General features: G+C 50.8%; 1 protein-coding gene across 11 annotated transcripts in view; it reads right to left on the bottom strand.

Annotated features, from left to right (window-relative positions):
* The window catches only part of CADM1 (cell adhesion molecule 1), a 124,035-nt gene that overhangs the window by 49,761 nt on the left and 47,419 nt on the right, over positions 1-26,855 (bottom strand). The window lies entirely within an intron of this gene.

Below are 26,855 nucleotides of genomic sequence, written 5' to 3' on the forward strand. Positions count from 1 at the left end.
AAAAATTCAGACCCATTCTAATTCCTCGCAAACAGGAGCTCATTTTTCAGAAATCCACCCTGCAGTGCTCAGTAACGTGACCTTTCACTTACAAAGAGAACAGCCGATTTCTGTCTCTCGTGTTCACCTCCCTTCTTTTCCAGAAATTACAGACTCGATACGGTCACAACACGCTTTTCCAGCATCCCCCAAAGCTTCCACAGGCTGTTTGGGTTTTGGAACTGTGAGGGTCGGTAAGAGGTCTGGAGCCCACGCAATCACGGGCACGCAGAACAAAGCAAAACTTCAATGCAAAGCGCAGACGCAAAGTCCGTGTGCAGAACTGAGCAGCGCCCGCCTCGAGGTTTAACGGAGCAGGGACAGGAAGGTGCTTCGGTACAAAACCGTGTTTTTCTGCGTGTAACCACGGCGGTCCTGGCCACCACTCCAGCCATCACTGCGTGTGGTCAGGATGACACAGGCTGCTCGGAATGGGGATTTTTAATGACACCTGGAAGCAAGGAAACCTGGCAATGAGAACAAGAGCTGCTCTCTGGAAATCCTGAAGCTTCTCGATCTCCACGAAAAACCCACATCAAACTCGGAGTCCTGTTGGAGCTGAGCAGTTTGGAGCACTGAGCCCTCTGTGCAACCACAGCATACCGTGTTCCAGCCCTGGTGCAGTTTAACTGCTCCAGGCTGCAAAACCCAAAAAGCCAGAGCCCCTTTAGTGGCAGGGGCACTGACCTGCGCTCCCATCCCAGGGGCAAAGGAACAGAGTCATCATGGCCTGCGGTACGGTACACCCACAAACAGGCCTACCGCGATCTGCTGGGAAAGGCACGCATTTAACACAGTCCTTACGTTTTGGCAGTTTAAAAAGTTGGCAATACAAACGTAGGTTGATCTTCTACTTCTGTACTTAGTCATAACGATCTTTACTGGGTGTGCATCTTCGCCTGCTCGTGTGCGCTGCCTCATCTCGTGTACAGGAGCAGAACACGCGACATTTCCCGCTGCTGCTTTGCAATTGCCTCTCGTTTTAGTGGCAGGTATCTCAAATGTCAGCGTGGGATTCCACCCACGCCCATGGCTGCCCAACTTGTTCTGGCCAGAAACGCTTGCACATGTCGGCCCTGCCTCGAACGTCTCCTGGGGGACCGATGCACCAGCACCAGCATCTTCCCCGCTCACCGAGCGACCCCGTGTTGAGAGCTAATTCCGTTCTGTGTGCTCATTAATCATCGATCTCTGCCGCTGTATCAATAGGAGGCAGGCGAAGCAGATCACGAGCAATCTGCGCCTTGCAGAAAGGAGAAAGCAACAGCAGAGAGCTCAGTACGACACGAGAAAAAGCCCGGTTTTACAAATTCCAGCTCAGCTGTGTATTTCCAGCAGCTCCCTTCACCCATCTCTCTGTCACCGTTGTTGTATATCAGCTCAGCGCTTTTCATTCTAACTTTGCGAAATGTTTCTGAGAGCCGAGCGCGTTCTCCCCCCCGCTGCGCGGGGCCGCAGACCCGGGCGCACCGCGCAGAACGGACGGACCTGCCGGTCTGGGACCAGCAGCTATGTCTGGCTCCACCTGCACGCGCGTTGCCCGAAATCTCCGTTTTGTGGCAGAACAAGACGTTACCGAACGCTGGTGGGTCCGGCGGCTCCGGGGCGTCCCCGCTCGTGCTGCAGAGGCCTAACGAGCACTCACCTCGGCTCATTTCTTCACAGATTTAATTAACTCTAAAGACTTTCACCCCCACGCTTGCAAAAAAGCATTTTCCACCTTAAACTGGGGATAATAAGGGTGGTAGAGCTAAATCTCCCATCGATTTAGAGCCACCGCAACGCTTAAGGGAACCGATGAGAAGCTAAATAGAAACGCTCGTTTGTGTTCACACACGTTACGCCGGGACGTCCCGATTCGCTTTGGCACTTGGGAGCTCCAGCACAACGGCCCGTCCTGGGGGAGCCTTTAGGACCGGGTTTTCCACGTCCCCTCCCGAATCGAGGCCTCGAACGACTAAACGCTGCCCGGACAAGCGCGGTGGGTCTGGGCCGAACGTCTGCTGCGAACCACGCGCAGCACGTGCTGAACTCAGCCTTCCCCACCAGTAACCACAACAAAATTGAAACCACTGCAGATTCCGGACGCGGCAACGGCCACGGGCGAGGCGGGAGCGACGCTGTGCACACCCGGGCGGCGTCGCACCCCCGCGCCGGAGGGACCGCGGGACGCGGCCCGTTTGTTTGCACGTTTAAACCCCCGCAAAGTGCGCAGAAGGAACATAACCTGGAAAACAGCAAACCGCTTTAAAGCTACCTTTGCAAAACTCCTTTCTGAGAGAAAATCATCATTTTCTATTAGCTATTTTAAGCTAGATGCAAACAGAACAGCTTTATTTTAATCCCGGCTAAATTGGGTTATCAACAGGGAAACCAACATCTCAAGCGCTCTAGGGAGAAAAGTATCACTTTCCTATCGAGTGAAAATTTCCAAAAATAAATTCTTGCAGGAAGCGGTACTGGACTCTCAACAGAAACACAAACATTCCTGAGATTTTTTTTTTTTCCCCCTTCCTGAATATTTTTTTTCCACATAGAAAAAAAATGGTTGAGTCGGTTTCCATTTGGTAACTTGTTCTACGGGCTGTCTCCACTGAGAGCTGCAGCTCCTGGACAGCCCGGCTCTCCACGGGACACGCTGCGGGCGACGCTGACCTGGGGACAGCACTGGGGAGGCAGGGACAGCTTTTTTAAATTTTATTTTACACCGAGGGCTCACCTGCAGCCTTTCTGACACTCGGTAAAAGAGTCTTCAGCCCCCGAAGCAAATGTTAAGAGCACGGATAGCAGCAGCTGAGACAACTCCATCTCCTGCTCTGGTATTTCCCCGCTTTCCATGGCAATTCTCCAGCCAAGGCATCTCTGCAGCGGGGAGGGACAGACACACGGGGAAGCCCTACACAGCAACAAGACACCTCTGCTCGAGGCAAACACGTTCATTATAGACGGTGGAAAGAGAAGCAAACGCATCATGTACGCAAACCTGTCCCCAGCTGCAGCGCTTCTCGGCACAGGGACAGGGACAGGGAGCCCGCAGCCCCAGGACCCGCATCCACCACCACAACCCGCTGCAAAACCTTCCACCTGGGAAATGTACTGAATTCGGGGCTTTTTAGTACAGTCGTAATTCTCTGCTCCATTTCCACAAGAGCTACTTCTCTTTAGTAACGGCTATAAACTCTGATCCGTACCAGAATGTGCCGCTCGCCCGCGCCAGCTGCATTTCGGGATGAAAGCCGCGGAGGTGAAAGAGTTTCCCAATTGAAATCGTGAGGCCGGCCTCAAAAATAGCATCGCGTTAACTCCGGTACTCACTGAAAAGCCTTAAAAGGAATTTACTTTATGTGAACTCTTTGAATCAAATGACTTCACTTTTTATCACCTCAAGTAAGACTGAGTGGCAATAGAAAGATCTTTCAAATGCAGTAAAAAACTTTCAGAGTGAGATTGTGGATGATTTTTAGTGCTCTTCATTTGGGTCAGATGTTCCAGCCCTGGAGCTGGAACATCCTTCAGGTAATCGCAAGAGCTTTTCCTCCCCTTTTTAAAAAGCTGGGCAAAACACAGCGATGCAAACAGCAGAAGGGTTAAGGACACACAGAGGACAACTGAGGTGCCCAGCCGTGCCAGGGAGGTTTCCATAGGGAAAATTCTGGGTAACTCCTCTGTTTTCCATAGGGAAACTGCCGGGTAACTCCTCCGCTTTCCATAGGGACAGCCCGAACCTACAGCGATATTCCGTGCAAATCGTCTGCTCAGAACAACAAATAGCGGGTTGGCTTTGGAACGGCGGCGGCGCACGACGTGCTCATTTGTGATCCAGGGCTCCGATCTAAAGGAGGAAGAAAGGATCCTCGCCCGCCTGGAGATAAACTTAAGTAAATAATGTTTGCCATCAACTCCAAATGAAGAGTGACAGTTAAATTTTATAATCATCTTCACAGCTCCAGGACTTACTTTATATTTTCTCAGGCTCGTGACCCAGGGGTTGCCATAGCAACGAGGAAATCCTACCTTATCAGCCTCTTACATTTACATTCCTTACGGCTGCTTCCCTTTATGAATTAAATCCATCACGGTCCTCTATTCTCCAAATAAGAAGTTCTTAGGATTATCTCGCAGAAACAAGGATCAAATGCTTTGATTGAAACACTATGCAAAAGCTAATTCGCTGGTGGTTTTCTTTAAGGGAAGATTGACTGTGCTACAAATAAATGGCTCCCATCCAAGTTTGCAGTTGGCAGCTTCTCATTTAAAAAAAAAAAAAAAAAAAAAAAAAAAAAAAAAAGGAGTTGGGACAGCAAACACGGGGTTTGCAGTATGTTCACGGCGGTCAAAGCCATCTCCACATCTGGACAGCAAGACAAGTACGCGAGAGGTCTGCAGAGAGCTCCCAGGGCACGCGTTTGCCTGCAGTTCCTTTGACGTTCCCGTACCCTACAGCAGGATCAGCCCTCGGCACAGCCCCCGGCCCAGGCCGGCGCGGAGCCGGAGCGCGGTGTCCCTGGCGGGCAGGAGGGACCGCGCGCCGACCATCGGCCTGGACCCCGCTCAGCCGCGCCAAACACACAACTGCGCACAGCCCGTGTGCTCAGAGACGAGATGGCAGTAGGAGACAACAGAAATTCCCGTTATGCAGATTTGGGGAGGGGGATGAGACCATTTAACTGTTTAAATTGGATTCCCCTGCAGTGGATGGGCCCAGAGTCCCAGCACAGCGCAGCACTCGGACAGAGCAGCAGCACCGACGCTCACCTCTGTCCTGAACAACGCAGAACTCCAATCAGCCTTCATTCCCAGAATGTTTTCTGCAGGAGTCTTTTGATTAACAGAACTCTTACAAACTGTGATGAATTTCATAAAGGCAACTCTACCGTTACAGACCTACAGGCATCCAGAGTTTAATTTAGTTAATGTACTTTTTATTCATTATTGGTCCTCCACAAGAAGCTGATCACCAGCTTGTAGAGTGCATTGCTTAATTATCCATGCTGCACTTCTTCAGATGAGAACTCTTTAAGCTGTCTGTCAATACAGGCAGGGCAGCGGCCGGATCGATGGTGATGCAGCCGGAATGCCAAACCGGCCGCGGCAGCACCACGCGCGGAAGGGCCTGGGGTGTGCGGAGCAGAACGGCCAGAAACCAGCTGGAACCCTCCTGCTGCCAGCGATACCATCATCTGTGTTTGCAGATGCACACCCACAACTCCTCTTGCATGCACCGTACGTCCCAGCCGCCGCGCAAACAGCTCCTGAACGCCTTGTCTGGGCAGCTCTAAGCAGAAATACATACGGTTTTCTGCTTTATCTCTTTCTTCCACACTGCTATAGAGAGGACGATGGCAACGTGCCCCCCGGCCTCTGCCGGCCCCCAGGACAGGCTGAGCAGAACCGGTCCCGCCAGTGAAGCCAACGCTGCAGCAAACCGCGCTTGGTCTTAAAAATCCGAGACACGGGGCGCGATGGGAAGAGCAGAACGAAATCCACCCCTGCTCCGAAACATCCCCATCCCCGCTGGAACCGACACGATTTGCAGCTACAACTTCAGCCAGAAGCCCTTTGCAGAGGGACGTTAATTCAATATTAAGTAACATAAGTCAATATTCTTGTTTCCCCTTTCATCCTTTCAGCCAATATAAACCAATACAAACGATAATGACATGTTACCCACGACCTCTTAAATACGCTCCTTCTGTTAGCAGTCTAATATTTATTCTCCCCTTCAAGCAGATGACTCAAGCAGAGTGAAAATGTTCTCTGGGCGAAGGAATACCTAAACTGCATTAGTGCGATCCTCCTAACACACCGCAAACGGCAGAAGGGTGTTTAACGCCCCTTTTGAGGATCATCTGCTGGGGTTTCCAACACAAACACTTTGTGTGACCAGCCGGGGCTGTAACTCCAGCACGGGGAGCGGGAAAAGCGATTTCAAGGGGATAGGATCGGCTTTCCTGCCGTTTCTGGACTGTTTGCCCAAGGCGTGCAGAGCTGCAGATACACGGGGCACTGCAGGGCCGGACAGCCCATTTCCAGCTTGGGAGAGGCAAAGGAACCCTGTGCGTTCCCGGGCTCATCTGCCCGGAGTCGTTCAGAGAGCTCAACCAGACAAGTATCTGAATAGAAAATGTATCCACAAAGACCTCGCTGGCACAACAAGCGCCGAGAGATGCACGCGAACGGGGAGAGTCGGGCATCCCGCCCGCTCCAGCACCCGCCACCGTCACCAACGCCTCCGCGCAGCCGGAGCCGCGAGAGCCGCTCGTTCCTCGCACACAAACCCGCGCAGCCCACGCAAAACCCCGCGGATGCTGAACGGAGCCAAGGCCAAGGATCCGCCAACAAACCACCCCAGACGCTCTGGAGCGGGCAAAGTAAAGGACCTTTTAGTTGTAGAGCTCTAGAAGCCTTCCGTGTTAATTTAACGTTCACCTTGAGACGCGAGCTTTCTTCAGATCTCAGCAGAGCGCGGTGGATGGAGAGAACACCTCCAGAAAGCTGGGACGCTTTTTCCCAACGTTTAACTGCTTGATAACGGAGATGATAAGAGAAAGGCAACAAACTGGGCGTCCCAGCGCCAGCCGCCCTCCTGCAAGCCTGGCCTGTCTCTTCCCACATCGCGCACGAAACTGCACCCGCACCCCTGCACGCACGACAAAACAGCTGCCGTGGGAGAGGCTGTTCGTAACTTGAGTGAGAAAGTTCATTAAATGAGAAAAATTCCAGCCGTGCTACCGGGATGTAAATTGTATGCAGACCCAGAGCTGACATCTCCAACAGTTTAATTTAGGTACAGCTCTCAGCGGCGTTGGGTGTCTGCAACAGAAACAGATGCCTTGAATCATCTCGAAGTATGCTCCTGTCAGAAATGTCCTTTGTGACACCAAAATCAATTTCCTTCTCCTGTACTAACTACTCTTCCAAAAATAGACCGGGAAAAGTTGCCTCAATTTTGTCTTTTGTACGTGGTACAAAATGTGCTTTCAAGCCTTAAGGCCGAAGATGGCAGCAGGGAACACGTGCGCCTGCGGTAATTAGCGCTATTTTGGCAGAGCAATGAGATGAGCCTGATCCCTGTTGAGTGCGGGATCCGCAAAACCCCCTGAGCAAACCCAGCGCGGGGCCCGAACCGTCTCGCACCGACGGGCAAACCGGCACCTGGGCAGCTGCGCCGCCCCGCTGCGCATCGATAGCCGTGGGAATCCTGCCATTACAGCCTGATTGCAAAGCCAATTAAAACAAAAGGCACTGCTACATAGGGATGCAGTCGGTAAAAAAAATTCTTCAGCGCTTAGTGACTTTGAACACTGAGCCTAAGACTGAAACGCTGCCCAGCGCCTCCGCTCCCGCGATGACAAACACGCATGTCGCGCTCCGCACAAGAGCTCCAGCTTTGAAGGGCCCCAAGAGCTTCGCTCTGGCCCCTGAACACACGGATTTTCCAGACTGCTGCCCACAAACACACCACGCCAGACTTTACAGTCAACAGCTCCGTCTACACTACAACATGCAAACACGGCAACGTTTGCTAACGTTGCATTTTTAACCTATACAAAGGAAAAACCAGTAATGGTTTGTGTTCAAAAAGGAAAACATTATGTGGAAAAGCAGCCTTAAAGCAAGTGAAGCTACAAAGATGTAGCCCAAATAAGCTCATACTCCTGAGAAATGGACCCAGCGGTTTCCAGCTGCACAACGGATCAGCTGGATAGGGCATGTGCATATCGAATTAACACGGCCGGGGAAGAGGGGCCTTCGGCAGCCGCGAGCACCAGCGCTCGCCGTCGTATTTGAGGTTTATTTTTCGTTGTCCAACCAGTTCCCACAGGGCAGGAGGCTAATGACGGCACTTCATCACCGCAGCGCCGGGTGCTCCATCCGTCCTGCGTGTGACAGCTGTGTCACCGCCGTGTCACCGCGGCCCCAGCGCCTCCCACCCCCATCGGCCGGGCCGAAGCCGCAGGACGCAGCGCCCCGCGCTCGTTATTCACCCAGCGCGTTCATTAACAAACCGCCCTTAATTACAGCCGTAATTGCAAAATTATTTCATGGCAGCGATTACTCTTCTCAGCCCAACGCAGGCTGCTTGAGTGGGACATTGTCTCTGAAAATGGCACAACGCCGGCGCATCCGCAACCAGGAACGTGCTGGATTTGTGCTGCACGGTTCTGGGGGACGGAGCCCGGCGTGGGACACCGCGTCCTGCTCCGGCCACGAGGGCTAACGAGGAGAGGACTCATTAAACGAGCAGAAAGGGCAAGAAGGGACAAAGGCCCTGCGAAACCCAAATTTAAAGCTTTCTTGCATAACTGGCGATTTTCAGAGTTCATGATTTGAAGTACAATCCTGGATCTCCTTACAACAGCGCGAGATTGAGACAAACGGGTGATTTTCTCCAAAAAGACTACAGCTATGTTAGAAACTCCTCATAGATCACCCCGAGAACAACTTTACAGCCAGTAAGTGAATCTATTTCATTTTGATCATTTCAAATACTCCATTAACGAGAAAAACGGAGGCGCGTTAGTCAGTGATGTAGAACGCTGAGCAAGCGCGAGTTGGGTGGCGGCGATCCTCAGCCTGCACGGGGCTGGTTCCGACACGACCTGCTCAGCTATCACAGAACGTTTCACGCAAAGTTCTCACGTAGGGAGAAAAAGAAAAACCAAACGGCAAATCAACCTGCCATGAATTCGGCCCTTCTTGGTTTTGAGCCCGAGTGCCCACACGCCCACCGTACAACAACACGTCTTCCCTGTCTGGCCCCGTTTACGCGTGCAAACATTGGAACAACACAACCTGTGACACTCGGGTGTCCCTGAGCCGCCAGGACAGGAGGTGGCTGCAAAACCTCCGAGTTACAGGTTTGGGTCTCCCGGCCGTGGTGCTGGCAACAAAGCGATCTCATCGGGCTGGAAATTCCTACAGCAAGATGCTTCCAACCTGGGAGAGCCACGGGGTTTGAATCTGCATCATTCTGGAAATTCTAGGGCAATGTTTTTGTCAATTTCATCAGAACGCGTCAAAGACTTGTCTCTGCTCGTGGCAGTTAATAAAAGGGGAACATTTCCCTGCAGCATTCACGCCCAGACGCCGCGGGTGGAGGGGAAGGAGCCGTCCGAGATGGCCGCTGGTCCCGCGCCCCCGGCGCCTCGGCCAAACCGCAGCGGCGGAGCAGCCGCGCGCCGGCAGCACCGCTGCGGACAGACACCCGGACCCGCGTCCCGAGGTCCCGGATACCTCCGATTACAACACGCTGGCGACCGCAGCGCTCCTCAGTCAAACCACAGACACTCAATAATCACCCAGAAAAGCACCATCTGTTGGGCCTTATTGCTTAATTAAACTAAAATACAGAACTCCTTAATTCTCACAGCTCATAAAGATAAAGGTCACCACGCAGCTTTACTGTCAGGTATTCTGTATATAAAATGTGGAGCTGGAATTTCTCCCGCCGGGCACCCCCAGCACCCAAAGGCCTGGAGCAGCCAGGCCGAGCCTATCCACCACGGCCTAACCCACAGCTCTCGCCAGGCTGCCCGGGTCACGCTCCCACTGACGCGCAGGCAACCGCAACGCCAACATCTGAAATCGCCACGCGCTTCAGTGTGCCGCACCCCGCGAGTGCGCGCAGACACGTCCCAAAAACTGCGTTCGCTTCAAGCAGCTTCTTTGTGCCCAAACGGGGGCGACTGTTCAGAGCCGGCGGTGGGGGCGGGTGGAAGCCGAGCTGCTCCCCATTTGGGGAACGAAACGGGAACCGCGCGGCTCCTGCCGAGAAGCCGCGGGCGAGCCGGCTGCGCCTCGCTGCTGTTCCTTCTGCGTTCACACAGAGAAAAGGGAAATGGAACCGTAAACATGGAACACGATGGAAACAGCACAGCTGAGCCCGAGCGGAGCCCAGCCCGGACCGCAGAGCTCCCGCCTGTCCCTTTTGTCGTTGTTTCTATGGGAAAATGGGTTTCTAGCACTTTAGCTCCTCCAAAGCCGCTGCCCGGCCTGTCTGGTGTGACAGACGTGGATAATCCACAACCAACACTCCACTTTCCCCAAAGCCGCTGTTTCCCCAAACCTTGCAGCACCACTACCGTTCTCCTTGGAAATATCTGCTTTGTCTTTCCACCATGAACCCCAGCGGAAGCCTCACTAACGCCAACCAAAATTCAATTACTAGCTTGTCAGCTTCTGCACATTTTCTTTTTGAGGCTTGGGTTGCAGGAGAAGGTGAATTAAAACCTGTCTGAAGGGTGACAAGTCTTCAGGCTGCCACGGCACCTTTGAGGAGAACGCCCGAGCGCTGCACGCGGCGATGGAGCCTGACGAGACGTTTCAGAGAGCTCCTCTGGAAGATCAGGACTAACAGACGGCAGCGTGTGATTATTTTTTTTATTTATTTCTTGCTTTCTGCCTCCTGTAGGTGGAAGCAAACCCCTTGCTCAACAGAGGCGGCTGTACGGAAAACAGAGCGAAAGGTACCTGCAGCAGCTGCCGGAGCAGCGCCAGCGCACCCCTCCTGCACCCGACAGCATCCCCGGTGATGAGCATCCCCCCGCTGTCCCCGGGGAGCTTGGGGACAAGGGGCGGGTGGCGAGCAGCCAGAGCTGTTAACACACGACGTTGGCAAGTCCCTGGCAGCGACGGCTCCTTCCCCCCGCAGCTATACAGCCGCTGCGAGGACTCCAGCGCTCTAATGAGCTGCCTAACCTTGCCCCTCTTCTCCACCCAGGCTTTAAAATTTAAAGCTGGAGCTGGCTCAACATGACTAGATAAGCAAGAACACCACACTGCTCTCCGTGTAGGTGCAGTGCTTTATATCTTCATTAATATTTCAGCTTCTCCCATCTCCTCCTCATGCAGCTGTCCTGGTTTTATTTAGATCTGCAGGATACCGTTCCTACTTCTGACTTCTTTTTGCTCAGGGAAGAAATGTTCCCCGCCACAGGACTGCGAGTCCTGCACCAAATCACGGCATCCAAGGGGCAGGAACACGAACATGAACGCACCCGGCGAGCACAGCGCACCCAGTAAAACCAGGGCGGACCCAGTTACACGTGTTCATGTTCAGCGTATCGAGCCGTACGGGACCAATTGTGCAACTGAGGTTCCTGAGCCCTGTGGTCAGTTGACAGTCTTCTGACTTGATTATGAAGAAAATTAAATTATACAAATATTTCACTAAATATCTTTTTAAGCCTATTAATATTAATATAAATTCCGCCTCTTATGTGCCTAGCATTTAAAAATCCATTTTAAAGTCTCCAAGTAATTTACGATTTGCATCTAGAATACAAATGAGCAAGCGAGGCTCCCTGCTCGCTATTTTGCCTGGCACCCATATCTGCCCAGTTAGTCTTAGATGTCACTCGGTGACACTTAAAGAAGATGAATATTAAAAGCATGCTCCTGCCTGCAAATGTTTTACAGCTTTCTGGCCACTGAATTTGTTCAAAGCCACAATTATACTGAACAAACAGTCCCTACAAGACCAAAGTACTCGATTCATTTGCACGTCACCGCATAACTCGCACACTGATACGGTTTCAAATTAATATTCAGAATTCTGTACTGAAGAAAATAAATGGTGTTATGCACGCCCGCGTGGGCGCGGATGTGTTTGCTTTTCTGTATGTATTAGATATAACCTTTAAGGGGTACATCAAGAGATCCGTACTACCTGCCTTCCCTGAGATAGCCTTGCCTTTTTTTTCCTCTGCCACTGAACTGCCTCAGATTTACACGTATTCATTTTATTTATGCTAAGAGCCGCTCTTCCTGCAACCGCCTGACAAGACACGCAGCTTATTTTTGTGGCGGTAACCACCCAGAAGCACAGGAAAAATGGAATAATTATCTTTTCCGAGCAGCTATCCAGCAAATGAGAGACGAGCAGTAAATGAGTATCCTTAACAAACTGGTGCACCCAGAACACCTGGAGACCTCTCGTGCCTCCACGTGCCTGCCCGGGACAATCCCTTCCCGCCCCTCTCCGAAGAGCTGCTCGGTGCTCGCCGGCTGGAGCCACCACCACAACTCGGGTGATTTCTGTGTTTCTGAGCGGCCCGGCACCCCCGGCACCCCTCGGCCGCCCAGGGATCGCTAATGAGCTGCTGCCCCTCATCTCCACCACCTTCATTAACCAGCCGCATCAAACGCGTCCCACAGCGGCTCCTCCCTCCGGCTGCCGTAAGCTCTCGTTTCACACTATGCCAATCTGCTTTCCGGCCTGCCTTATAAGGTCCAGTCTCCAGCCAATCTGGAGTATGACAAGGTAAAAAGAACAGGTTCTGCCCGAGTTTAGATAGGCCATCACTTAGGGAGCACTGCGAAACATTGCAAAAACTTCAGGGTTAGTCTGTCGGGGTTCAAAAGAAACGCACCTCCTGGGAGGGAAAAATAAAGTAAAAAGCTGCAGCAAGGAAAAAAAAGGCAAAGCAAAGCTGTTCTGCACCCAGCCCCAGCGCCGGCTGCTTGGGAAACCAGCGGCTCCCAGCTCGGGCTCCTTCCCTCTCCTCTGCGATGACTCATGAGCTCGTATCAAAATATTTTCTTTAGAGCTGGCACAACCCGAGGCCAAGCTCTCCTTCCCTCTTCCACAGAAAGCACCAGCACCGCGGCTGCCGGCAGGAGCCACAAGTGTCCGTTCCGCATCCCGCTCCTTCCGCACCCATCTCGCAAGCTAAAAGGATTACACGTGATGTCCTTGAAGGGCAATCCCCAGTTAACGTCGCACTAAACCAAAGTGAACTTTGTGCAGGAAAAGCGGACGGTCCCGGAGCTCGCGGCGGCCCGGCCCCGCGTCGCGGCTGCAGGCGCAGCAGCAGCAGCGCGAGGACGCTGAGCATCCCGCCCCGGCACAGCGGGGGCGGCCCTGCCGGACCCCCGCTGCTCCACGCGACCCCGCAGCCTCAGCCACGGCTCAGCCACACCGCAGGAAAGGCAAAAGAAACCCCAGTCCTTCTCTCCTGGATTATTTGCTGCTCCTATCTAAAGTACACGGCACGGCAAAGCAGTCGAAATAAAGTTCGTCAACCGAGTTTCGCTTTATGGCACCTACAAGATCAGAAAACAATTCTCTATCTTCTTGTCAGGTTAAATGTTTCAATATCTAACTCAATGTTCCTAATCTAAAAATTTATGAATTCGGTGAGAAGCTCATGTAATATCTTCACTTTATATCCATCTACTAAGGAAAGAAATTACACCAGCCATTTGTCATGATCGTCATTCCAGAGATAAGTAACAACTGAAATAACTTTAACTTACCTGAAGAACTCCGCTGCCATAAAAAATAGCTGTATGTGCAGGTCCTACCAGGCTGTAATAGAAGATTACTTTAATTTGGTTCCTTGGGAGCAAAGTTAATAGAGGACCTAAAAACCAGTGCCAATTTATCATACTGGGGAGCCACCACTATGCTTTGCTCAGGAATGTTATCAGCAGAGTAGCTAAAGAATATATCAATTGTGTAAAAGAACCCACAGAAGTCATAATTTTCTTTTAAATAGCAGCACGGTGCCAGCAGGACGGCAGCTCTGGCCCTGCCCTCGCTTGGTGCCATCCGCAAGTGTGGGATTTACGCGGGTGCAGCTCGTTGCGGGGCACACACACGTTCAAGTGGCTACAGGAGGAGATAACCGGACAGCAGAAGGCTCCGTTTTCAGCTGCGTATCTCAGCCTAATAATAGAAACGCTCGCTTGCCATCTAAGCAGCATTTCGGCACTCAAGAGAGCTTAATTTCCCAACCGATGGGGGTTATTTAATCCTGAGATGTCACCCATTTCTCCTTATTAAAAATGCAAAGCAACTGGTGCTGGATGAAAGGCTGGAGAACAATGAACAATCAGGAGGCAGCAGAGAGGGGAGGGCGAGCAGCAGAGCTACGGATGGACAGACAGACCGACCAACAGACAAGACAGACAGACGGAGGGATGGATGGATGAAAACCCGGAGCAGACCGTAACCCTCCCCGGCGGTGCTGCGCTGAGCCACCGGCACAGCCAAAAACTGGGATTCTTGTCAGCATCACTTTGCAAAACTTCACATCTGAAGCAGAAACCAAGGGCAAAACTAATCAAAAGGATAGAGACGCTACGCCTGGAAGGGGGAGGAAGAACAGGGGGCTTCGCTCACTGCTAAATTTAGTCTGATTTTCATCTGCCTTGAAAGTGTCGGCACTCAGCAAGGAATAAAACAAGGTTAAAGAATGTGAAGTTGAAAGCGGATGTCTTAGTGTTTATCTACAAAAGCAGCACAACTTTTAACAGCATCATCCCAAGCGAGCGCGACGCAACTCTGAGCTGCGAATTTGCATAATAAATCGGTGCGTTCTCCTCGCGCTGACAGGGTGGCCGCAGCCCCGCTTGTCCCAGTATCACCAGCAGCCTTGCATCGCCGGGACCCTCCGGTACCAACCGGGGGAGCTTACCGTGGGATGACAGCTCGTTTGGTGAGCTCCGGCACAGCCCAGAGGCGCGATGGCGATAAACACTGCTCTGGCACCGCGCAGCTCCGTCCTGCAGCGCTTCCAACACACAGCACCGCGGACCCACGCAAACCTGAACCAGGCTTGGTTAAGCTTCGCTCCACAGCTGCTCCCAACTTTGTCAGGAGTCTCCTACACATGGCTGCTGCCTTCTCTGCAGCACGTTTCATGCCACCGCCCGACAGAAAGCCCAAAATCCCGCACTTTGTACCGCACGGCTGGGGCAAGGGGAGAAAACACTCCTCAAATAGACCCTAACAAGTGACTTTGACCAAGAGTGCGCTCTGAGAAAGTTGGAGCACAAAGTTCAGGAAAGCCCGAGCTCCGGTCTCGGCACCCGTGTTTGTTTTCAGCGTGGTAAAGGGCCATGCTAATGTGACATTTTACTACCACCAAGAAAACCCAATACTGAAATTAGAACATAAATCAGGCACAAATATTCTGCAATCAGCCTTGCTTTCCACTTATCCTCCTTTATGCACCAAGGGGTTACGCTAAATCCTATTACGTGTTTGTTAACTGCCAGCACCGCTCCTTTATAACTTCGCCAGAGGGGCTGAAGCGGCTGCAGCCCTGCAAAGCACATCGGGTGGCTGCAGACAGAGCAGGGGGATCGCAGCGCTTGGAAATATTTGGGTAAAATCAAGACTGGAAGATAAATATCCCCAACTCTAAAAGATTTATCTTGGCGCATTCCAACTGCAAGGCACTATGGGGAAGGGAGAATGACTTGAAATGCAGCATCAGCTCATAGAAGCGATAGTGTTTGCACCAAAAATAACGCTGCGAGCCAAACGGCTAGTTGGTAAGCAGCAAACACCTCCAAGGACAGACTGCACATATATAAACCTTTAATTAATACAGTCAGCTTGAGCCGAGCTCTGTAACAGGATCCCAAGGCGCACAAAGTCCCCAGACGGTGACTGTGGCGGCTCCGGGTCCCCACATCAGCGGACGCTGAAGGCGAAGCCGCCCTGAGCCCCCGCGCGGGGGGTCGGCCCCTCGGCCCGGCTGCAATCCCAGGGCCACGGGCAGAGACACCAGCACCGACCCGATACGCGCTGAAATATAAACAGGCCACAACAGGCTTTGCAAATTAAACAGCACGTTTTGCAGCGGATCGGAACTCGGCTCATTAATAATTAGCATTTCCTTTGTTCTGAATTCAATGAATTTATATCCTCCTTCAACACTGTTTAGCCAAAGCAAATAAAAAACAAGAAAATCACATTACTTTTTCCAATCCATACAGAATGATCTGGATATTCACGTTCAAATTTGCTGTCATGGATTAGCTGAAGGCAATTACTTGACTTGCTGAATTCTTTTACAACAATTTAAAAGGAGAACTCGAGCCTGTTCTAATAAGAAAAATGAAATCCCATTAGCTGCGTCTCCAATGTATATTAACATTTCTTTTGTTTAGAAAGGTTAATATCCCCCAAATAAAGGAGCACAGACTGCCTGTTAAAATAATTACATCATGGCATTTCCGAAAGGTTGGCAGATAGACATGGTTTCCAGCAAAGAAACAAACACAATAAGCAGGCTCTTAAAAAAATTATCCCGAGTTCAACTCTGCCCAGCGCGGGTGACTCGGCCGCACCAGCAGCTCGCAGGAGGTTTTCTCCTGTGGTACCTTCTGCCCTAAAGGAGACACCTTGGGATCCCATGGTAGGACATCAGAGTCTTTGCTGCCCGGGTGGTTGGAGGAGGTCGGACCTTTGGCAAAACATTCCGAAGCGCCAAATCCCCGGCTTTCCTGCACGCGCGGCGCCGAAGCGGCCAGACCACGCCGAGAAATGCCACCCGCATCCTTCACCTGCAACTGCAAATGTTCTGGGGCATCTTCCCGCTACTGAACAAATTCCCACCGAGCAGAGAGAACAAGGGCTCCCCCGGCATCCGGGGTCACCCCCTTTGCAGCAAACGGTGGGACGGGGAACCCTCCCCGGCCTCCCCCCGGCTTTGCAGGGGATCTAATGGATTCGCTTGGGGCCGCCTCTAAAATCACGTTTTGCTTTAGCACCATTTGTGGATTCCTGCAAAAAAAGAAATCAGTTCTCTTCATTGCCTGAAATATTTGCATATTTTAAAGTGTTTGAAAAGCAACAAATGTTACAGCTTCCAAATGATTTTGGAACATGCACATATAATTAGCCCTGTCTAACAAATCTGCTCCTGACTGCAGTAGTAAACAACTGAATTTAAGCCAAAGCCTGTTTCAGAGACATCAAATGTCAAGGTCTGCCTCCTGTTCTAACAGCCCAGCTGAAGCCTGGCAGGTTCATATTTTCTTGGGGCTTATTTGCTTTGACTGAGCAGCATTAGAGGAGAAGATGCCCTTAATTCAGCAAGTTCTCCCATGCGGTAAAAGGCACCGTTCAGTTCACATGGCCCGCTCTGGTTATTCCATTTCGGCAACGCTTCGAGGGGACACCAGGACTACGAAAACTGCACCAAACGTCCCCAAAGAGCCACCGCGAGCTGCTGCCGTCCCTGCCCCTCTGCAACCACGAGGGAAAACAGGAGCTTTGCCCAAGTCTGTTCAACACGACTTCCCAAGAGCGTGACGCCAAAACACTGAACTGCAAGGATGTTTAATCCCGAGGATGAAAAATCAATCTTTTCTTATTGCCTGTTCCATGGGATGGGAATCAAGGCTGCCTCCATCCCAAAAAGGTCATGTTTGCATTTTGGGTAAACACAACACTTTGTTTTTTCCTCCCCATCCAATATGCTCAAGTGAGTCACATCTGGCTGACTTGTCAAAAGACAGCGAAAGTTTGAGGAAATGGTGTTCTGCAGATGTTACTGCCTAAAAATAGCCTTTCCACAAACGATAACAATTTTCCAGCTCAGTGGCCAAATCCACCGCTCCAAGGCACATATTGCCAATAGTCACTGCAGATGGCAAGTTCAGCAACTTGTTCCTTGTCCTATTAAAACTTCTCTCTCCTGCCTTCTAATCCAAACTAATTCATTCCAGAAGCTGACGGACTGGTAAGAGGTTCGAAAGAACACGGCGGGTCCAGCCTGGCACTGCAGCTGTTCTTACCAGCCCCAAATCAACCGGACATCGCCCCAACGAGGTTTCATCACATATCCGAGACCTCTTTCATGAATATACAAAAATCTGCAACACTCCTCAATCTTAAGCTTCTGAAGGAGCAATTTTCAAATCAGCTACCTGTAATAAAAACAGTTGTTCTCCTACAAATTCATCAGGAGACGAAAACTGCAGATTTTGCATCTTGAGGTAGTTTCTTTGAAAGCTGTATCTTTAACAGAGACACAGAAAAATAATCATATTATAGCGTCAACCAATAAATACTGGAGGAATAAAGCACAGACAAAGCAATTTCTGCAAACTGCTAGGGCTGCCTCTACACTTATTGATAGCAGAAAAACTGAATGCGAACCACATCAGAGCGGCGAAAACAGGAAAAATATCTTCCGGAAAAAAATCTATAAAATGAATACTGATATCCCATTGCCACTTCAGTTAAAACTCTGCAGAGGACAAAAACGCTTCAAAACCCGATGCATTTACTGTTGGGAATTCTTTGCATTCCATGGCTGAACCGCGAACGCCGGGTGGTGTTTGCATCGCGGGTTGTGCTGCTGTTCCAACCCGTACCCTGGAACCCAGACCCAGCACCACGGCCCTCACGAGCCGCGACCTCCATCCCTCCCCAAAACACCTTCAAAAAGGGAGAAAAAGGGGTTCTGCAGGAATCCATCGTCTCTTCCTTAAGCAGCCTTGGTGTCCAGCCCGCCACACTCTCGCCTCAAATCACCCAGCGTTTAAACCGGTGCCTGTCCCTCCTAATAACACCCACACGCAGACGCCCTGTGCAGGTGGACCTGGGTTCAGGTCTTGAATTCACAAGCCTGATAAACATATGGAAAGAAGATATTTGTTAAATCTTTTAGAAGCATCAGTTTAACTGATGGAAAGAAGCAGATATTTTTTCCTCACCACTGCAGAAGGAAAACATAAAAGAATAAAAAAACCGCACAGCAGTTTCTGCCCTCCAGGGAAGACGGATAGTTGATATTCTGAGTATTTCTAGAGCAAAACTGTCGGAAAACAGAACAGCGGCGGTGCTGCACGCACTGGGCAGCAGAGGCAGCCAGCCTGTGCCCCATCGCCTCCTTCAGCCCATGAGGCATCCAGACAACATGGGCCCACCCTAACGATGGTTAACGAGAGCACAACACGCAGAAACACCCCCCTCAAGAGAAAGTTCTGCAACATCTCCATGCCTGTCACATCCCCGCGTTCCGTGCGGAGACAGATGGTCCAGGCTTCTATTAGCAGTGAATAATGAGATGTGAAGTGAAAGGTGCGAGATGCTATTTAACCTCGCTTCCCCCCAACATCAGAAGTCCTGAACTGTACAGAATTTGATATTTTTGTGGTTATAAAACACCAATAGCAGCGGTAATCACAAGTTAGCTATGCACCAGTTATTTCGCTATCTTTAAAACCAAACTTGTGCCTATTTTAGCCTTCTTCAAGGCTGGCAAAAGCGTCTGCAATGAAACCGCGTGATTAAAAGGAGCAACTCAGCGTCTCGCCAAGCAAAGCCGAGCCACAGCGGCCACTTCTTCCCCCTGACGTTATCACCCAAGCGGGGCTGGAGCAGCCGTTCCCACTGCAGCCCCAGGTCGAGCCATCACCTGAACAGTGAGGCAGCTGCGGGGGGAAGGAAAACAGCACTCTGCACATCCAGCGCAGAGCTGGCGAGCCGCGGCAGGAGAAACCACGGCATGGAACGTTAACGCAAGTACAGCAAAGTTACAGCTTAGGCACCCTCTAACTTCAGAGCCCCCAAGTAACAAGTGTCCTGGGCAGCGAAAGCCAAGCGACTGTCACAACCCCCCGACCGCAGGACACAGCTCTGCAGGCTGCGCCCGAGCTCTGGACTGCGCGTGTTTGCGCATCCGACTTTCCTTCACAACAAAGGGCTTAGACGAACAGGCTGAGCAATTCAAACTGTCGAGCGACATACATTCCCCAACCTTTTTGCATTTCACTAGCAGATCAGCGACTGCAGGTGCTGCAGAGCATCCTAACAGCTCTGCCCGCTCGGCAGAGCCGCGTTCTGCAGAATCACATCAGCGCGAGCAGGGTTGTCCCTCCAGCCCGAGCGCACGAACACGACCAGCACATCTGCTACTTGGTACGTCCCAGCAACTCAGCTCTGAGAAATAAATCATCTGCAACTATTTAAAACATTTTGCTCAAATTAATGGACTATTTTATACAAAAGCATGTTCCCTGGAGCCACGTGCATTTGCAAACGTGCTTGCATAACCGGTTTGAGCAATTTGTAGACAAAAATTTGGCAACATGATACGTTTACCTAGGGAATATACATTATGTCTTAGATAAACACACACAACAGCTATTCCCCATCGTTCCAGCCCCTCCAGTGCCCGGTGATGCCACCGATACCCACCAAGGTTCGCTGCCGGCGCACAGGAAGGTCGGACCTGCCATGGGAAATGGCCTTTTATCTCTGAGGTGTGCAGAGGCGTTCAGCGGGTTTCTGCAGGGTTGAACAGCGTTTCTGGGATCACCAGGCACGCGGACAGGGCTGTAAATAACCTCAGTTGCCGTCAAAATCCAGTGACACTAACGCTGCCCGCAGCATCCCCGCGTCCCATGACACTAATCCACAGGATCTGCGTGTTTGGTCTGTATTAAGAACCAGTGGCTTACAGGAGCAACTCTCATTTCTGTGGCAGTCCTTGGGTTTGCAGACATTGCATGAGCACAATGAAACCAGGAGAAGCCACACAGTGAACGTCCTCCTGAGAGATCGCCCTTCGTCCCAGAAATGTACTTCTCCTGTTGGAGAACTATTCACAGCGAAACTGAATTTGGAAAGAAGAACCCATGTCTGTTACAACAAAATTACTACTATCACGATGTGTTGTTACTGTCTTGAATCAGATTCGGTATCGATCTCATGCTGATGAAAAGACCAACTGGAAAGTGATCCTGAGCAGATCAGCAGGAGAGACGGGAACGAGCACCGAGTCCTGCCCGGCCAGGTGTCGGAGGGGAGATACCGGCGAGCAGAAGCATGCACACGCCTTCTCTAGGCATACACGCACACGTACATATAAAGTACGTATGTACACACACACGCATTTTTAAACAGCGCAGGGCCCCAGCAAGTACACCAAATCCTTTCTTCAAGGCAAATAAAGCCTCTTGCAGGAGCGAGTTTCTGAAATCCCATTTGCCACAACAAACAAAGGCAAGAAATACCTTGTTACGCTCACACAGACTTTTACATTCCTTATTGTTAATTTAGAAAGGGAAACAACCTTTCTTTCCGGAAGATGAAATAGAGGTCTCGCTACATCAGAATTAGAGGTGTTCTGCACGTAAGACGCTTCCTAAATGCTGCAGTCAATATTAATAGGTCTTTAAGTCTCACAGGATTGGAAGCAAAAATTAATCCAGTTTAACAAAGTCCGAGGCCACAGTGCGCTGCTATAAACTCTTGGAAGTTCATCTGAAGGTAATAAATAATTTAACAAGGCACTTCCTACCTGTTCTGTACCGGAGACTACAAGAATGCCAAACAAAATGTTTTCCTCTGTAGTATCTTCAGTGGCTGCTGCAGAAATTCCATTTCCGGGCAGGCTGACGTGCAGGCGGAGATGGGAAGATGCGAAGACGTGCCCGATCCCGCCCAAAGCATCTCCCGCTCACACGTGTCCCACCAGCTGTCCCCGCAAAGCCCCTCATGATTCAAGCAGATGATTTCTGGCTTTAACGTAGACTCCAGCGAAACCAAATTACCTTCTCAGTGCCTCGGATGGCAAGCTCAGCGCTGGAGAACACACTGGAGGAGCCGGGGCGGGCAGACGCGCCCGTACGTCACCAGGGGGTTTGGGGCAGGAATCCCAGCGCCCTGCCTTCACACGGGCCTTTCGGCCGCGCGAACACCCGCCTTTTAAACGGATAAACCACGCTCAAAGCCACAACTACACCATCAGAGGCTCCTCTTTCTGCTAAGCTGGTGTTTTGACAATGGCTTTTTTTATGAGACATTTGTCATTAACAAACTTTAGACAAGGTTAATGAAAGTTCTGTCACTTTAATGTCTAGCCTGCTTTAAATTACAGATGTCATCTGCCATGACTAAAGAAAGGGCACCGAGCAATAATACCATAAACTATCATCTCCAGGGACACACAGGTAATTGCACAGCTCATTAAAAAACTGTTTTAATTATTAATTGACCGTGTCAGAGTTGTCCTTTGAAGTCGGTTCTCATTTTTTCCCTTGCAAGCCCCGTGACTCCGGGCTGACCTACCCCAGCTCCTCAGCACCTACGGGAGGCCGTGGGACTGGGCTCCGGGCGTCCCCGCCACCCTCGGCCACCGGGACCGAGAAACGGGCTGGAAACCGGGTACTGAAAACCCACGCGGCTGGATTCAGACTTTCTGCTCAGCAGGATCGTCCTCGTGCTGCTGCCCTGGGAACCCCCGGCCGAAGGACACGGGAAGGGTCCTGGGGACACAAACAGCAAATTAACACACAAACCAGCACCTCCGGAACAAACAAATACCACCCTGCACAAACACGACCCAAGGGGCACGGGTACAGAAAGGGAATATGGCACACGGACAAGACACCCCACTGTGGCAACGCACCTACACAGGGTGAAATACCTGGGCAGCTTTTCCATTTCCTTTTCTTTTTTTTAATAGCCAAGTGAAAACGCTCCAGAGAGCCCGTCACAGAACCAGGTTACAAGAATCAACCACCAGTAGTGGGGCCTCTACTTCTCCAGCACGTGAACCGACACAAGGCATTTGTAGCACCGAGAATCCAAGCACAACAGGATGTACAGATATCTCACCGAATGAATCACGGCCACACCAACTACTTACCCGTTCACACACACCTTATTTAATTTAGCCCGCTACCGAATGCTAAATGAGATCAAGATTGTTACCTGGCTTTTCATATCTGTCAAAACGAGGACAAAATAGCTGAATGCATAGACTAACAACAAGGATTTGGAAAGAAAATCATTTATCTTCAATCATAATAACCACAAGCGAGAAGAAAAACATATAAACCCTTCACTGAATATAGTCCCCTCCAAGGGCTGCATCAGCACAGACATCAAGTGTTCTGAAGACGGGAGTTTCCCTCCAGTAGGTTTTGGGGGTTATTTATTTTGCAGATTGGGCACACGAGGGATAAGATGAACACACGCAACCATGCAAAACACTGTCCTGACGTGAAAAGCCACATCGGCTTTTGCAAAAGCACCCTCCCCACTCTGGCTGTATCAAAGCATTTCAGAAATACAGCCCTTGGTATTGGTACAAGCCCAAAGCTCGCGGGGATGTGATGTGAATGGGAGGGTTCCCAAAACCAATGTTTTTATCCTAAAAGCACATCAGTCCCCAGCCAGCATCGCGCTGACCCCAAACTCCCTTTGTACCCAGCTCGTGGTCAAGCTCTTTGCCCACGGAATTGGATCCTTCTTCACCAGCCTTTACATTCCGTTCTGCTTTGGGGACAATGCTGCTGAAATACGTCTGCCATCCATCTTTCTTAACGTGCTTAATCTAAATAGAAGCCTCCAATCCGAGATTTTGCGTTTGATGGATAGCCCACCTTCTCCTCGCGGCGCGCCTTAAACACGTCCCGCTGCTGCTCCCAGAAACCTTCCAGAAAACCTGAGCTCCTCCTGGCAACCCAGCCGTCACACAGACTTGGTACCGTGCAGCGCGATTAAAAATAGATCAGGCTGAAGGAGCTGCCACGTCTGAGACAGGGACACGGCAGCGCAGACACAGGGCGCCCGGCGAGCCCGACCCGGGGGTTTAACAGCCCCGCGCCGCCCGCAGGTCCCGGCGCCAGATGTGCGCAGCTGCTCGAAGGGGAAAAACAAACACGCTCCGTTTACTCTTCAAAGCCAGCAAATGCAAACGTACCTCTCGCACCTGTCTTGTAACAAAATCCGACATACCCCACAAAGTCCCAAGCAATTCCTATCAAAATCTTAACTATGAAGTCAGTAGAGATAATAAAGACTGTTTTATGTGGTTAGATGCAAGATTTGGATGGCAAACAGGTATCACATTGGAACAAACAAAACCCACTCCTGATGGCACACAGTACCAAGAGATGCGCTTTTATACAGCGAATAAAATTTTGGTTTAGGAGAGTAACGTGGATATTCTTGATCACTAGCAGGTATTTCCCCACCTCAAGGCCTCAGAGCAGCACAGTCTGCAATCCCCCATTTCTCAGGCTGTTAGGCAGCCCCACGTGTCCCCAGCTCTCCAAAGCAAGCACCATTCTTTCTCTTGCCCCGAAAGGCTCATCCTCGCTTCCACGGTATGGGCAAGAAAAATCTATGAGGTCAATGTCTTACATCAATTTTGCAGCTTCCCCCAGTCAATGAAATAGTTAATTATAGTTTTTCTACTGGCTTAATTCCGACAGAGGAGTCAACCACTCCATTTAATAATTTAGTTGAAACATGTCCACACGAGAACGCGCTAATTCCTCATTCATTTTTCAAATTGAATCAGTGTAAAGGCTGCCAATAATACAGCAGGAGAAACGCAAACCCCCCCAGAATTGACAGTAAACCAAAGTTAGTCGTTCTTTACAAATTGAGTATTGTCTCAAAGCCCTTGAAAGAAATCAATGTACATCGCTGCCTAAAAACTATTACCCTACCTGCGCAAGGCTGTAATAATTGAGCACAATTAGACATCCAATCCAGAGAATTCATCGAAATGAACAAAAATAAAGACATGTCCTCGGGCTATCTCGCCAGAGGTGCAAACCCAGGTACACTCGGAGTTTCACATCCTCATCCTCCTGAACAACGCGGCGGGTTCAAACAGACACGGGTGGGAGGAACCCAGCAAAGGAGTGAAGACAAGGTACTTGTGATGCCACTGCTCCTCTGCCCATAAATCTGCTTCCCTTGGTACTAAAGGAAGCCATTGATAGCAAATGCATTTTTCAATATATCAGCCAAATATAGCATTGCAGTGAACTCGGTCACGAATTCCCCGGGAGGCAGAGGCTGGCGGGGGAGGGACGCTGCGGTTACACAACCGGCACAAGCCAGGACCGTGTCCTACTTTCTGCAGAGGTTCCGCTGCTGCCGCGGCCGCTCCCCGGCCGTGAGGAGCCTGCGAAGGACGCTCAGAACGATGCACCCCCCGCAACGAGCGCGGAAGGTTTCCAGCCACGGGGACCCCATCGGCAGCGCGGGCAGAACGTCCCGGCCCCTCGCGGGAGGCGTCACGGCACTGCAGTTTTACTAGAATTTTACAAAGCTGCCTTGTAAGTCACAGTAGGCTGCAGTCTAAAACCAACTCAGACAGCACACACTGCAAATGGAACAAAGGAAGAGTGGGGAAAAAAAAAAAAAAAAAATGAGCAGACCTACTGCTATTTTTCTTTTGAAGTCGCGTATTTCTTAAGGCTAAGCATGAGACAAGATGCTCTGATAACAATACTTTTCCTTATAGCTTCTTTTTTAAGTCTATCTCCAGAGGGAAAACTCTTGTTTGTTAAAACCTAACACATGTGAAAAGCCATAACAAAGCACATAAAGATGCGAAGGTTTAAGTTGCAGGCAGGACTTTACGGTTTATGGATCGCAGAAATCTGTACTTACTCATCTAGTATTACCAACTGCAAGGGGAAAATGATGCTTAAGCTCTTTAGAAGCGCAAGGACAGGCAAATTGTTTAAAACAGAAAGGGAACGTTCAGCACAGTGTACAAAGCAGTCGAGCCCCTGCTTTTATTCCGGCAGCAAACCTCAAGGATAAACCGAAGGGGACGCCGTCCTGGCCCCGCATCAGAGCCCGTCACCTCGTGCTGGCTGCGAGAGGAACGCGGCGCTGGGAAGGTGCTTCCCAACACACACCCCGAAACCCCGCGGCAGCGGTTCGCCGGGAGCAAACCCCAAACAGCAGCTTTTCCCCCTCCAAAGGGAGACCTGGGAGATCCTGCAGTCCTGGCGCGGGTCACGTCCTGTCCTACAGCAAAGGACGTTCGTCTGTCCACGTCAGGGAAGCAGCATCAGCACCCGCGGGGGAAACTCCTCCCTTTGGGAGATGGACTGCACGAGTCTGGGCAGCACAGACCGGCAAAAAGCATTGAGGGCTGCAACAGCTAGTGACCAATATCCCGAGTACGCAAGAATTTTCCATTTCATCTCATTACCATGACAGACGATTCAGCTGGTATGTCTGTGACAGACAGTCAAACCTTTTCGCTACCTTCCCTCTGTTAATCCTGGCTTAATCCTCTTTCAAATTTTAGCTGCAGCTTTCATTAATGAAAGTCTGATTTCCTAAGTGCACAAAAAAGCATCATCTTGAAATCTGTTATTCCAGATCACCGCGAACTCGCTTTCTCCAGGGCAGCCGTGCTGCAGCGTTACTGCTTTGTCCCCATCTGTGTGACACGAGGCACACAAGAGGTTCCAGAGGCTCTAAGGACCAACGCGTGACACCACAGTGTGACCAAGGACAGGATCTGCTCGTCCTCCGGCCGCCCCGGATCCCCAGCGCCGCTGGGAGCCCCACGGGGCACAGAAATGACAAAGCTAGAGTTCACCGCAGTGCTGGGGTCGCGGTTCTGCAAATCCAGCCAGGGAGACACTGTAAGCGCGGTGCTGCACGTCCGCACGCCGGCTGGGAGACAAACGCGCCGCAGCCCCTTCCTTTTTATCCTTGGTTACCTCTACGAGGCCGGGGTCGGTCCCCTCTTTCGATAACCATTTCTAGCATGGTCCTCCAGCCCCCACCGGCTGTGCCGGGTCCGATGGGTTTGTGACAGGGTTTCCGTGGCAACAGCCTGACGACACAAACAGGAGCGGAGGTTCCTGCGCGGGCGGGAGGAGCGGGAGACGGGCGGCTGCTCAAACAAACCTCCTCAGTAATAGCTGTGGGAATTGAGAACATTACCGCCAAAGTAAATTGCTTTCTGTAAAAATGTTCTCTTTTTTTTGAAGTTTGCCCCCATGTGAAAGTCTCTAAGTCAGAACCTTAACATTATTTTAATGTACTATTCTGTATTTAATAATCTCCTGCTTCAGACACTAGTCTGTTACCATGGGAATGACAGCCGCACAAATACAGGATTATGGCTATCAAGCAGAAGGAGAAGAGAAATTATGAATAAGCCAGTTATGCTCAATAATTAGCAACTATATGGAAAAACTGAAAATCATGAATTTAGATTGATGCATTTATCTCCGTGTTTGAATACAACGACGAGGGTGTTACTGCTCCAAAATGGGATTCTAGCACA

This window comes from Caloenas nicobarica, chromosome 26 (genome assembly GCF_036013445.1).
Source record: "Caloenas nicobarica isolate bCalNic1 chromosome 26, bCalNic1.hap1, whole genome shotgun sequence".
In the NCBI taxonomy this organism is placed as follows: domain Eukaryota; kingdom Metazoa; phylum Chordata; class Aves; order Columbiformes; family Columbidae; genus Caloenas; species Caloenas nicobarica.